The sequence below is a fragment of the Lissotriton vulgaris genome, chromosome 6, assembly GCF_964263255.1.
Source record: "Lissotriton vulgaris chromosome 6, aLisVul1.2, whole genome shotgun sequence".
In the NCBI taxonomy this organism is placed as follows: domain Eukaryota; kingdom Metazoa; phylum Chordata; class Amphibia; order Caudata; family Salamandridae; genus Lissotriton; species Lissotriton vulgaris.
This window is the reverse complement of record NC_141694.1, coordinates 1544836993-1544851403: the sequence shown is the minus strand read 5'-3', so window position 1 is coordinate 1544851403 and position 14411 is coordinate 1544836993. Positions and strand designations below refer to the sequence as shown.

The 14411-nt window shown below is 42.8% G+C and overlaps 1 protein-coding gene across 1 annotated transcript in view; it reads right to left on the bottom strand.

Moving 5' to 3' along the window:
• Positions 1 to 14411, bottom strand: part of ISM1 (isthmin 1) — a 197948-nt gene that overhangs the window by 42914 nt on the left and 140623 nt on the right. The window lies entirely within an intron of this gene.

Sequence of the window (14411 nt, the reverse complement as noted above, 5' to 3'; positions counted from 1 at the left end):
TGAAACCCATAGTCTATAAAACTGGATCTCTCGGAGAACTAAACCTGGAGGCTGCTTGGGGATCCATGGAAATGCTAGTCAGTCCTTGGAAATGTTTGCACTAAAGAAGCAAGGACCCTCGAAAATTCTAGATAAAGGAATGAACTCTACTCGAAAATATTGCCAGTCATTAGCATTATGTATTACTATGATTATCAGAATGACAAGACAGTGATCACAAGTGCATGACGGGTAGGAGTTAGCAAAATAAGATTTACGTGGGTAACTTATTTACAAGCCCCTTGCGCCGCCGGTGCATCACTTTTAACGTGGGAAAAAGTGACGCACCGGCGACGCGGTGAGCTTGTAAATAAGCCCACTCGAGGTTTGCGATTCCTGACTCCAATTACTAAATGTCCATTAAAGAGACACAAAAAGGGACAAATGTGTAAAGCAAAAGATCCAATTACAACAGTGACTAAGGATAGGTTTGTAGAGTGATTCGGGAGGAATGTGGTCACCAGTGGCGTGTTTGTTCACTTGATAAGCCAACTGCAAACAGGTGTGTGTGTGGAGATATTATGTCAAAGAGATCAGAGATAGCAAAGAGGTGGTGAACTATGTTATTGCCCTTTGCTCAGTACAACAAATTGTGGTCGGATTAAACAATTTTTCTGCGCTGAAGTTTGCCTTAGAATGTATACAGGCGCTTCCACTGCTCAGAACTCAAACGCTGGGTAATGTTTGATAACCATTTGAAGTTGTGGCTGAGGATTTAGAAAGGAGAGTGCAGCTGTTTAATACTGGGTATCCACTAACAAAAAATAAATACGTATCATAACTAATTGTACGATGTACTGCATCTTTCACAGCGGTTTGAAAAGCAATATTTCACAGCCCTATGTGAAATAGCTCCCCTATTTCGGGGATTCTCTCATTAAAAGGAAAATCAGCTATCGAAACTATTTGTCCAAATAAAAAGAAGTTAACAAGAAAATACAATTCTGTTTTTCCATCTGGCAGTTTTCCTTTGTCTCCCAACACTTCAAAATGCATTCCATACCGTACACCACCGTGCTCTAGTAAGCTGATGTGGTAAGAAACAGGTCTTCCATATAACTATTATGCCTACTAGAGAGTATGCACTATCTTTTGCAAGATGTAATGTTAGTTTACAGTAGGCTTCAAGTCCGACCATTGCTTACCATTGGTTTGCTTCATTGTCACTCATTTGTTTGCTCTTATGCGTTGCCTTGCCTTCCTCCTTTTGCGTTTATCCCTCCCTTGGAGCATGGATGCATTACTGGAGTCATGCCACTGCTCGTTTGTCATGAAGTACTTTTTTCTTGTTGTTTAAGCTCTCCACAAGAGCGCATGTGTTTTCCAGCGGTCTCCATTGCGTGTTATTCTTCTTTCTCCAAGCTCTGTCTTGCTCTCTCACTTTTGCTTGTGTGCTTCTCCCCAGCCCACTCCTGTTGCTCTTTTGCCCCTGTGGTTTTCCTACCCACCTCACTCCACGTAGTTCCTTCTCCCCGTTAGTTTGCCTCCTTCCCTGCATCCTCCTTGTTGACCCCCCCCCCCCAACCCAGCAGCCTTGTTATGCTTATGTCCTGGCATCTGTGTTGCCTCCACCAACCTGTTCTCTGTGCTTCTGCACCACCTTCCTTCCTAATAGACCAGGTTTATGTCTATCCTCTGTGTTCCTATCTTTGAGCTAGACGCCTGAAGAGTCACAGTGGAGTAGGTCTGTCCCTTATTTTTATTTGGCTAAAATGCCCAACTCTCTCCTGACACGAAGCTCAAGCTGTGCTCCTGCCCTCCCAAAGATGCTGTAGAGTGAGTGCCACAGCGGAGTAAACTGATAGCTCCAACTTTTTCCTCCACAAGTTTTAGATTTGTCTCCGCAGTTTTAGATCACCACAATATTTAGGGCTCAACTACGAGATACGTTTTAGCTGTCAGTAGGCAAAATGCTTTAAGAAGGTCTCTAAAAGAGGCACGGCCTCTGTACTTAAGGGAGGGGTTTAAAACATGTGAACTACAGGCCTGTGCTTTACCCAGCATGCCGTCTGACCATCAGTTGGGTGCCGATCTGTGAGTTTTCTTCTATTGTAGCCAGACATATCACACAAAAACAAACATATGCCTATAACAAGCCAGACCTATAGGCTTTGAGAGTGCTTGATATAAATAAGTAACAACAATGATTTTGTTGTAAATAATTTGAATTGGCAATTACATGTGGTACATTTGTGACCATCACTTTGTGTCGATTGGGGAGAGGCCAAGGATTGGATGGCCATGTATTCTGAACACTGTTACTCACACCGTTTTAGTCTCCGCTCCAGAGCTCTCAATCATGCCCCATTATGAACACTTTCCCATGGTCAAAATACACCCAGACACCTAAATGCAACTCAGCTCACGCGTACCATACAAGCATTCAAAAACCAAATAACTCAACTTTTAGAGCTTAAATCTCTTCACTTTACCAATAGTTAGTAAATTTGCACCAAAGCCAAGCGGTTACAAACGTTAACAAATTCAAAGATTTACTTGTGTAAAATATGCAATGTATATACAGTAACACATTGCTAAAACCATTAGCAAAGCCAACAGGGTCTAAAGGCAAGATCTATTGGCTTTGTCAATGCGCTCTGAGCATGGCACAGTCCATATTTTCGAGCTGAGGGCGCACACATTGGCAATGAAACATCTGGAGCACACAGTGCGATTAAAAGACAGGTGTTTGAATAAAAACTGCCGGATTTCCTAAACTGCATTCTCCTTCCTGGCCCAGGAAAGGACGCCATTTTGAGGTCTCAAAGCATACTTATTTCACACACCCACATTCACTCTGTGCAATGGTACAGCCTGAGCTCTGAGAGTGTTCGCCAGGCATACACGAGCAACCGCCTCACTGGAAGAGGCATGCCTTATCTTCCCCTGGTCTACATTAATGCTGGTAGGGAATTGAAACTCGGTTTAGAAATAAGCTGTTAAGTAACAACAAAAAAAATATTCTTTTGTTTGCCTAAGCACATCAAATGCGTATTAAGGATAGCAGAGAGAAAAGAAACTCTATGCAAAAGTGTATTCTTTCAAAAAAAGTCTAAAGATGTATTCTAAAATGTGATGAGAAAGAAATATAAAACATCTATAGAACAGGCAAAAATTTACATACTGAAACGCATTCTAATTTCCCTTTTGTGACAGTTAAAATAAATACATGTTAGCTCTCCATACCTAAAACACTGTATTTTTATTTGTACAGACAGATTGCATGTCTTTGTTTAGTAAGCTACTGCTCTTCATTGTATATTTTGCTTAAAGTACAACAAATCAAATCATGAACACATTCTTTATAAAAAAAAAAAATATATATATATATATATATATATATATATATATATATATATATATATATATATATATATATATATTGGATTTTCTCAGACATATAAGACATTAAACATTTATATAACGCGTTGTCCATACAGAAAGGCAATCACTTTAGGTTATGGTATTGGTAGCCTGGGTTACAGAGGTTGTGTTCCCCGTTAAAGCCCTTGTAAAACAATTAACATAAAACATAGAACATGTACACTGCGGCCATTTGCGTTGGGGGTGCCTGATAGGTTTGGTTGGCTGGTTTAGGTCCTGAGGTAAGGTTGGCACCTGTCCCATGGACTACTCTGCGGAAAGTAGTGAGAGGAGAAGAGAGAAAGAGGGTAGGTGGGGAGAAGTGTAGAGGGGGTGTCCTGCTCTGACTAACCGGGCCGTGTTGTGACATTGTAGCTTGCCCTTCATGGTGGATCATACAGGTTTAGGAATCTGTCCAGGGAGGTACACAACCCTCAAGAAAGTCACCCAGTTCAGCCACCCCTTGAAGGTGGCCTTGGAGGTGTCCTTCAAGTTGGTGAGGACTATTTTGGTTGCTGCTGTTAAGAGGTCTAGCAGGTCTCGATCTTGTTGCGAGTCTAGGTCAGCTGTTATGAATGCTGTAGTGAGGGAGGAGAACTCTTCCTTAAGAGTGCATCCTAAGGTATTATTCATGAAGGCGAAGACTTTGTTCCAATGTTTCTTAACTTTTGTCCAATGGAAGATGGTGTGTGCCAGGTCACCGTGTTCTAAGTTGCAGTTCCAGCACCGGTCGTTTTCTCTAAGGTCCATGGCCGCTAGACGGGCCGGTGTCCAGTAGAGTTTTTGTAGCAGCCAGAATTTAGTCTGGGCCAGGATCGGGGACACTATATTCTTAAAGGGGGCCGACCAGAGGGCGTGTCTTTGCTGCTCCGTCAGGGCGGAGTCCCGGTCTGCCTCCCAGAATTTAGTTGTTTTGCTGTTCAGCATGGAGGTGTTGGGGCGGAGAAGTTTGTAGATATGGGAGATCTGGTGGCCCACTATGTTCAGGTTTTGTAAGTATTGGAAGATTGATGGTGTGTGATTAGTTAGGTTTGATTTGGTTATGGAAGTTCTGATTTTTGAGGAAGTTGTAGAGTTCTAGGTCGGGTAATTTATGACGGGATTGTAGAGTGCTGAATGTAAGGGGTAAACCCCCTTCTTCCAAATGGGCAGGGAACGAGAATCCTGTCTTTGTCCAGGAGTCTATGTTTAGGGGTTTTCCTCTGTATTTTATCTTCGAGTTTCCCCACAGCGCTTCCCACTTGGAGTTTTTGATGCTGTGTTTTAGTAATCTATCCACTCTGAGTAGATCGAGTCTGGTGTTTTTGAGTATCTGGCTCATGTTATGTGTTTGTTTGTTTATGGTTAGTAGTGTTAGTGGGTCACAGTTGGTAAGTATGGCTTTCTCAAATTTGAGCCACATCGGTGTGTAGTTTGGGTTGGTTGTGACCCAGTACATTCCTTGTCTTGCTATGGATGCGATGTGGAACGTTCTGTAATCAGCCAGGTTTAGGCCTCCTAAGTTCTTATTTAATCTCATTTTTTTTTAGGCTTATTCTGGATTTTTTTAAATAAATAATACCTCATTAGTACATTCCCTTCAAAGTACAGCAGATAAATTAATGAAAAATACCATGTAAAATAAAAAGCACAAGTAACACATCTAACCGGCCGTGCTGAGGTTCTAGTGACATTTACAAACGTCTCGGCTTTGAGCCTAGTGATTTATTACATCACCAGAACATCTTGATGGCAATATTAAAAGACAATATTACGCGGTTCCTCCTTACATATTCCCTCTATATGATGTTCCTACCTACATTTTACTGCATACTGGGCAGACAACTACCTATTACAATTTCAAAGAAGATACCACACAGGAAAGGAAACCTAAAGGGTGGAAATATATTTCACTGAACAATTAGGAGTATGTCAAAGAAATACAGCTACAATGTGCTTAGGCACACTTAATACCCTGGGGTGGACAGCAGGCGGTTCTGAACACTGAAAGCAACGACGAGTTTATGGTATGTTTCCCCCAGGCATCATACTGTCCACACAGGCCAGTGGCACATGGAGTTTGTGTGGTGGGTGGTGATTGTTTGGTGGGGGGTGGGCGGGGGGATAAGGGATCCAAACATAACACAAAATGCCAGCAGTAATATTTAGCATCCTCACCCGCCTCCCTCACGAACCATCCCCCGTCTCTCAAACATACATTTATACCTGGATTTTTGTTGCTGCGTCCCTGATGAACCTCCTCCTCTATACACAAAAATCAAGAAAGAAAAAAAATTAACACTACCTCCCTCCCCGACCTTCTTGATAATAGTGTCCCCCACCAAAAATAATATCTGCGCCCTGCCTCTCTGAGCACCTTCCCCATCTCAACTGTCAAACATGGAAAACCACCTGATCTACAGGTGCCCTAGGCACACACCCCTCAGTGGTTCCTCTCTCATGTCAAACAGGTGAAGCCTACAGGTACCAGGAGTGAGCAAGTGACACCCAACAGGCGAGGGACCCCTGTGTCTGTAGACGCCCACACTAAGACAGCAGCTGCTGCACACAACCATGCCACCACTGGTCCTCCACGCCCAAGAAACAAGCGGAGGCAAAAGAGACCGGGAGAGGGGACGGAGGAGGGGGCAGGTGCAACTTATCCTTATTCCACTGGAAAATACAATCAATCAGACCACCTAGAAAGCCCTGGCCCTCTCAAGGGTAAGGAAGCACAATGCAAATACCAAGACAATTCAAGCCCATAGGAATCCAGCAGTGTCGGCTGCGAACACCCCTTTCTATGAGAAAGCAGGATTTGAAAGTCATCATGATAAGTTTGCACAAAGAGGATATATTTATGTGTGGCTGCTTTGGAGTATTATATATAACATTCAGTGAAGTCAGGAGGTTTTAATCAGCCTAGCACCCTAACCTGATGTAGTGAAGGTATGAGAAGGCTGGTGTACCTCTATTTACTCTCTACCCCCCTCCCCCCACCAGATGACCTCCATTTACACTCTACCCCACTAACATGCTTGAGCTCTGGAACGGTCAGAAGATCTCTACACTTTCTGACTTCAGATCTCGTTCTTCTGCTCAATCAGGTTAGTGTGTTTGGGAATGGCGGGAAGTGTGTGTGTGTGTGGGGGGGAGTGATGTCTGCTAGGACCAAGGCTCTCATTTGCTGCTTGGTGAAGCCCAGGCTGATGTGTTGAGCCCAACCAGTGACTGTTCCTCACCACGCAACTTTATGCAGCAATTTGACGAAGTAAGCGTAGGTGAAAAAACAAAGTCTTCCCTTTTTGAAGCGCATCTTCTTAATGACAAATGGGCCATTGTCGCTCTCCGCCCAATTCACCACAGGAGCCGGGAGTAGTAGGTAACACGTCTTTATTCTCTCGTGTCCTACTCACAACTGCCCTTCCTTCTCAACCCACTTCCTCTTCCTCCCCACGCCCCTTCCTCTCTTGCCTGTCCTGTCGCAGACAGGGGTCAGGCAATCACGATACTACAGGCCATGACAGTAGAAAGTATTTGAGAACGTGGTGGGTTATATTTAATTGTATGTCCAATGTCAAATAAAGCATAATACATAAGGACATAAGGAAATGTGCTTTACAAGCCATAAAATAACGATGAAATGTAGACCAAACTTCATAAAACGTCTACGCACATATTAAAAAAGGCCTAACCGAGCAGTCCAAAAGCACACAGAAAAACAATCTCCAGCAAATCAGTTAAACAGATCCAGAGAATAAAACTGCCCTTCACGCCATAATTCACAGACCTTCACAGCAAACTGGGGCTCCAAGATGCATACTGTAGCCAAACTTGCCAGTGATTGGCATTTGTTAGCCCCTCTGTGTTCCCTGTAGACTTATTTCCTAACCTTCGACTTCCAGGGATTCGGCTTTCTTGAAAGTGTCTCATTTTATGAAGGGCCTTGTTAGACAAGCTTAAGTTCCTATTCGCAGCTTATGGACTTGGCACCGCTCACACTCGGTAAACATGTGTTGTGCAGATGTGTCTGGCTCGTGCATGGATCAGACTCACAACATCTGCTAGAAACAATTACCTTGGAGTACAGTGTTCTTAAAGCACCTACAAACCACCCCTTCTCTGCAGAGGAGTAAATGACGTAACTACTGACGTGCTGCATGACAAGTTCTTTCACATACTGATGGCCAACAGACTAAGAATAGGGTTTAGTTCATGAAAGTCAGTTCACAAAAATGCAAGGCGAGGCTGAGGGTACCTTTGACCCCTGCTGATATCAGTGAATTAAACCTCTGTCACCCCCTCCCTTACCCTCTAACAGCCTCCTATTTGCCACGGAGGGGCAAGAGTGAAGAGCACAAACCACAGTAAGCAAACAAAGACCCTGAGGCCCTCCATCCTTTCCGTTTTTGCCTCGCAGTTCCTCCACACAGGTGTAGAATTAGGTGACCAGGCGTCACGGGTTTGCCCGGATAGTCCCGGTTTTTCGGAAGCTGTCCTGGCAGATTTCAGAAAATTAAGCTCATGTCCCGGTTTTTTTTTAGAGGGTCGGCTGAAAAGTGTGGGAGGTATTTTTTTTATGTTTCTTAAAGCAGGGACAGTTAGCAGCTGTTATAGGAAAGCAATTTAATTAATAGGCATGCAACTGGCTTTAAACGTTGCATTTTATTTGTTTTCTTACTTCCTTTTCTGTAATTTTCTGCTAAGGAGCACTGTCATTCTATGCGCTGTGTTGAAGCACAATTGTAGTCCTTCTTACATTTTTGAGAAATGTCCCGTTTTTTTGCTTTAAAATTCAGGTCAACCTAAGTCCAAAGGGCGAACTAGGGATGGCAGCAGTGATCCCTAGCTTTCCGAAATCAATATCCACAGATGTGTTCCAAACTGACCTACACAACTTTATAAAACACAACTTGTAGCAAGGCAAAGTAAAAAAAGACACTGCCAAGAGAATTAAAGTTATTTCATACGGAAGGATGTTCGCCAGAGGCAACTGGACTGGACGTCGCCAATCTCTGATCTTGGTCCATGCATGCATCTCATGCTTCTGAACAGTCCCACTCTAGGATGTATGGTGTGGTCGTGCTTTGGTTCCATTTAACTTATTAGACTAACAAACCTGAAGACAATGATTTGTAGGTGAATAAATAGCTCAGGACTGAAGACAAAATGACCTGGAGAAATGTGGATCTCATGACGAGAATGCCAAGCAGCACAAAGACTTGATCAGTAGCATTAAGTAAAACATAATGCCTGGATAAAGACACTTAGAAATTATACAATCATGTCTATGCATCCACACCTTTGATTTAGAACGTTTATTTTATTTGATAGCTTCTAAAATGATCTAAGTTAATGTGGGATGTTTTGCGAACACAAACCATAGAACAGCAGACACCTGCAGGGAAGTCTGCGTTCTCGGTGCAGTGTCCGTAACACTACTGGATGCCTTGTCAGAACAACCTACCAGCATCTACCTAACAAAAATTGGATTTGCAAATGTGCTTCAGCATCTATGGCATCCCATGTGGACACAAGGTGCAAATTAGTCTATGGCCTGTTTTGTATGCACTGTAAAGCGCTCTGATATCTGCAAAGATCTGGTTCGCGCTATATAAAACTTTCAAAATAAATAAATAAATAATTAAACAAGAGCAGGGACTGGTCTGAGGCCATGCCCTGTGCCCAACCTGCTGCAGATGCTCTACTCCTGCTGCATGGGTCTTTTGCTGTGCACATCAGGGGTTGGGCACTCACCCACTATGGGCGGCCAAGCCATGCTGCCCACAGACTTAGGCCGTTCACAGGGTGTGGGGTGGGTCTTGGACGAAGGGGTTTCTGATGCTAGAGGGTTGGCTCTTTGGTCTGGGCTTTGGTCAGGCCTTTCTTGTTTAATATTTTTTTCATATTTGCGAATTATAAATAGGATTAATAAATCATCAATAAAATTTGTGAATACAGTGCAAGCTTTACGCTGTGAAGCTTGCACCGGGATCAAGAGTCAGGGTCCTGACTCACTAGTCCCCGACACACAAAATGGCTATCTGGGACTGCAGTACAGAGATCGGTGCAGGGGACCAAAGCCGACATTAAGTTTCAGCGATTTGTGAGTTAGTAATCAGACCATCGAAGCCTACAACTTTTCTCTCCTTTTTCTGTTACATTGAACCCTGGGGGGTTAAGCAAACCCCCTCTAAGGCTTGAGGGTCAGGGTGTGCCTATTTTCGCCCCTATCGACCCTTATTTGCAAAAGTGCAGGACACGAGAACCCTGTCCCATATCCCATATCGGCTGCAGTAAGGATTTTTCTAGGTCTCAGCTAGGCAGTGCAAGCACTGTCTCATGAGACATTCTGTATCTACTGTATGGGCTTTCAGCACGCCCATCCATTTTCATTCGCTCCTACATGTGCCTTTCGAAATTCCTTTGTTTTCGTTGGTGAATAGTTTACATTTTTTCCTCCTTTTGCTGTTTTAGTCATGCATCGGAGACTGGCCTTGTTACATGGATCACTTCACTATCGGCCATATGTTCGTTTCGGTGCACTACTTTTTCGTTTGTGTTGTCTTGTTTGGCTTTTCGAACACTGAGCCAAGGGCGACAAATCATGTCCTTATCTTGTTTTCCACTGTCTTTGGTCTCACAAGCGCTTTTTCAGCTGGAGGCTATGTTGTTTTTTATTCTATATAGTTTTTTTTGTTTCATTAGCTCAAATGTCCAAACCTTAAATAATATACTTACTTAATGGAAGTGTAGTTTAAGAAGACGCCAACAGTAGGATCAACCTATTTACATTGTGCTTTTGATAGTGTGATTATTTGAATACGATTAAAGAGGTAAACATGCTATTATTGCTCTGTTTTATGAAAATGGAAGCAACTTTAAATTGCACGGTTACAACTTTTGGTGCTTTCTTTAAGGTTTTAATTGGTGAAATAAAACCATGCCTTCTCATGTGCTCCAAAAATGCATGTAATGTGAGGTTACTTAACAATATATCCAGCAAGTAGACTGCGCAACACCATAGCACCACCTCAGTATCAGCACAGCACCACTTAAGCATGAGTCAGCTTCACTCAGCAACACTTCAGCAGCACCACCACACCAGCACAGCACCACTTCAGCATCACAAAGCCCCCGTGCAGCACCACCTCAACACCAGTACAGCCCCACCTCATTACCAGCGCAGCACTGCCTCAGGATAACTGCAGCACCACCACCTCAGCAGCAGCACAGAATCACTTGACGCCACTACAGCATCACTCAGTACCACCTCAACACCAGTGGAGCATCTCCTCAGCGTCACTCAACACCACCATCAGCACAGCACCACCTCTGCATCAGTGCTCCATCACCAGCGCAACCCCAACACAGCACCAGTGCAGCCCCACCTCAGCAGCAATTCCCCACCAAAGCAGCAGCACTTCACCATCAGTGCAGCGCCACTTCAGCATCAGCACCAACTCCGCATCACTCACCACCACCTGAGCACCAGCTCAGCATCACCTGAGCATCATAGCAGCACTACCACCTCAGCATGACTCCGCACCACCTCAGTATCACTCAGCATCACCCGAGTATCAACTCCGCACCAGCACACCACCTCAACATCACTCAGCACCACCTGAGTATATTTTAGCATCACCTCCGCACCAGCACACCACCACCTCAGCACCATCTGTAAATCACTCCGCACTACTTCAGCCTGTCCTCGGAATCTGGCATCTCCCCATGTGTCCGTCTGCAGCTCGTGTTGTAATTCAGGTACTATTTTCCAACCACCACCCTCCCATTGTTGTCAATGAAGGATTATAAAAAGGCAGGAAGAAGTTGCCAGTATTGCAAGGACAAAAAAAACTAGAAGACATTTTTTATGTTCATTCTTTTTTATTAGGGTCATTCAGTTGTACACAATGTCTTCTTGGAAATATATAAGATGTCAAAAATGCTTAGAACACTGTTTTATTATAACTTTTCAACATGCTGCACAGCAGCTACAGTGCTCTACAACATAGCTTAAAGACATTGGCAAAGCCAATAGCTCTGGCTAAACACTTAGAAGGCCCGAAAGGTGAGACGTATGTGCTATGCCAATGCTTGTTTCTACTGGGGCAGCCAATCAGATCTATGTTGCCAACTCTGGTACCGCGAATCTGAAAGGGACGAGGGGAGAAAGGGTTCCTCACCCAGATATTTTTTTTGATGCTCAACTCATAAACTAGTTGTTAGTTCTACATGGCAGAGGTATACTAATGTGGTAACTCTTTAAAGCCCACACAAACACCTTTTTAAATGCTTAAAGCACAAAAATTACTAAACAGATTCACACCAAACCAAACAAAAGTACATTTTCTGATAAAAGTTCAACTTTCATAACAAGTTTGGTGTAAATCAGTCCGCCAGTTCAGACTCAGACTTTTTTTCCCATCCCCTCTTACCTTTATTTTTACTCATGCACGGAGCTCCAGAAAACATGGCATGCTGGACCTTAGCTGGCTGGTTTAGTGATTTGTTAAATTTGATGCAAATCCATCCTCTGAGTTAAAAGTTAAAGGCAACTAAAGAAAGATACATTTTGAATGGAAAGTGAGCCTGAACCATCGGCACACAGTGGCTACTGTCTGTTCGGATATGACCTATCCGGTGGCTAGACATTTTAAGGCTACTCATTAAAACAAACTAGATGATCTGAGATATTTTGTTATAGCTGCAGTACCACTAATGAGAAGGGGAGGAAACAGAGAAAGAGTTTTGAGACAGTTGGAGGCCAGGGTCGTACTTGAATTGGATACCCGCACCCCAAATGGATTGAATAATGGGGAGGAATTATATAACTTTTTATAATTATTTATGGATATTTATGATTATTTAAGGTTTTCTATCAATCAGGGATTTTTAGCCTTAATCTATTGTAAATATGAAATTTATTTTATAATAAATTAATATTAACTGGTTTTACTATTTATCTAGTTTTATCCCAATTAAAGCGGGTTATAATTTAAATTTTTGAGTGGTCATATAAAAATTGGCATATTACTTATCTGATATCATAGATGAATATTAATTTCAACTAAATATACGTGTTCCACTATAAGCAATCCTAATTATGTATTGATTAATAAAACAAAGAGATAAGAAAAGAAAGAAAAAGGAAAAAATAACAAAATAATAACATTACTATAGCCCAGTTTCGAATCATTTACCTTTTTTCATAAATATGTTTTTTTTGCACAGTTACTTTAATGCACTTGTTTACTTTTTTTATGCTCCGCTCAGAACTAGATTAGGAAACAACAATTCATATTAGGGAGGACTTAATTAATTGTGAAGATAATCAAGCGTTTAAACAAAATGAACAGTACGCTCAATTAACACTTCAATTGAATGATTTTATATATGTTATATGCATACTGTCATTTGCTATTTATGCTATTGAAAGGTTACCAATGGATTCAACCAGGAACTTTGCGTTTGTTCTTTTTAACGGTTATGTACGCAAAAACTATTTTACAATTATTTATTAATTGTTCGCCCCATGCTGCTATATTTATTCATTATGTATGTAAATTATTAACTAGTTCGTTTCAAACACACTTTTTAGTGGAGTATGTTTTCCATTTTCACTAAGTCACATGACACTTACATATGAGGGTGCTTTAAAAACGAAAAAAGTGTAATCTGGTCATGTGATCAAGCCCACCTGTTGGGTTAAACGAGTCATCTGCCATGTCGATCAGTGTCAGCAAATACAGAAGATATTACCTGCACTTAATGGGTGTCCGTGTCCCGCTTTTCAGCCAGCTGCTGTTGGGAAATTGATGAACTGCATATATATCTTTATATATCCTCTGTGGATGAGTTGTGTTTCAGTGTCACTGCTTTCCTTCTCTTAGTTCTGTAAGCAGCCATTGACCTCATGGACCATACTATCCTCCTGTCTTCCCTCAAAAACAACTGCATGACTGATAACAGTCCTTAAGTGGTTTTCGTCTTTTCTTAGCCTCCGTTCCCAAAGAGTCATTCTGGGTCCCTTTACCTCTAGCAGAATGTCTTCCAACCGCGGAGTTTCTCAAGGGTAGTCCCTCTCCCTTTATCTTTACAATCTCTACGGGTAACCGCTCTCCTACCTCATGAGATCGCACAGCCTTCATCTTTTCTTACTCTGAAAAAACAAATTCTCTATCACATTGATGGTCGACCCCTTAAGAACTTTGCTCTTAGTAAGCATATGTCAGACTTAAGAAGATGGATTGGGCAGCCACTGGCTCAAAAAGAACACTGATTAAAGAGGTTCTGATCTCCAGTTAAGATGCATCCTTATGGAAATCTGAGGACCCAAGTTCAAAGTGTTAAAACCATTGAAGCCTATATTGACTCCAAGCTTCATCTGACCAACTTAGTCAACTTGTTCCTGCACCTTCCTTCTTTGCAAGCTTTGGTGCACATTTCACTATCTGTCTAATGATAGTGCTGAATAGTCACCTCCACCTTGATTGTCTCAAGGCTTGATCACAGTAGTGATATTTAACTGGGCATCCAAACTACCCTTGTCAATAGATATCAAGTGATTCAAAACAAAGTGACCAGACTTCTCTACTATACTCCCAAGTTCGGCAGTGCTAAGCCTTCTCTTTGGCTGCCTGTTAAAGTCAGAGGGCCAGATTATGTGTTTGGCAGTCCTGGAGCAAGCAGCCATGCCAGTGCTGTGCTCCAGGACCGCTAAACAGGGCTGCCACTTGCCTTCCTGCTTATTAATTTTTTGTGGTCTGGCGGGCGGACAGAGTGCGGGTCCTGCAGCTTTGCCTTTCAAAGGCACTTACGTATGCCTTAGAAAGTACCGTTCCAGCACGTCATGAACTTTGAAGTCCATGCCGTGCGAACGGGGGGGACATTCACACAGGGCTGGCAGTCCTGAAACTCGTGGCGGTGCTGCAGCTGCACCACCAGCATATTGTGAGTCCCTGACTGCTGCAGGACCACCAAGGAACACAGTTCTCTGGCTGTTGCAGCGGTGCAATGGTGGTCCGACC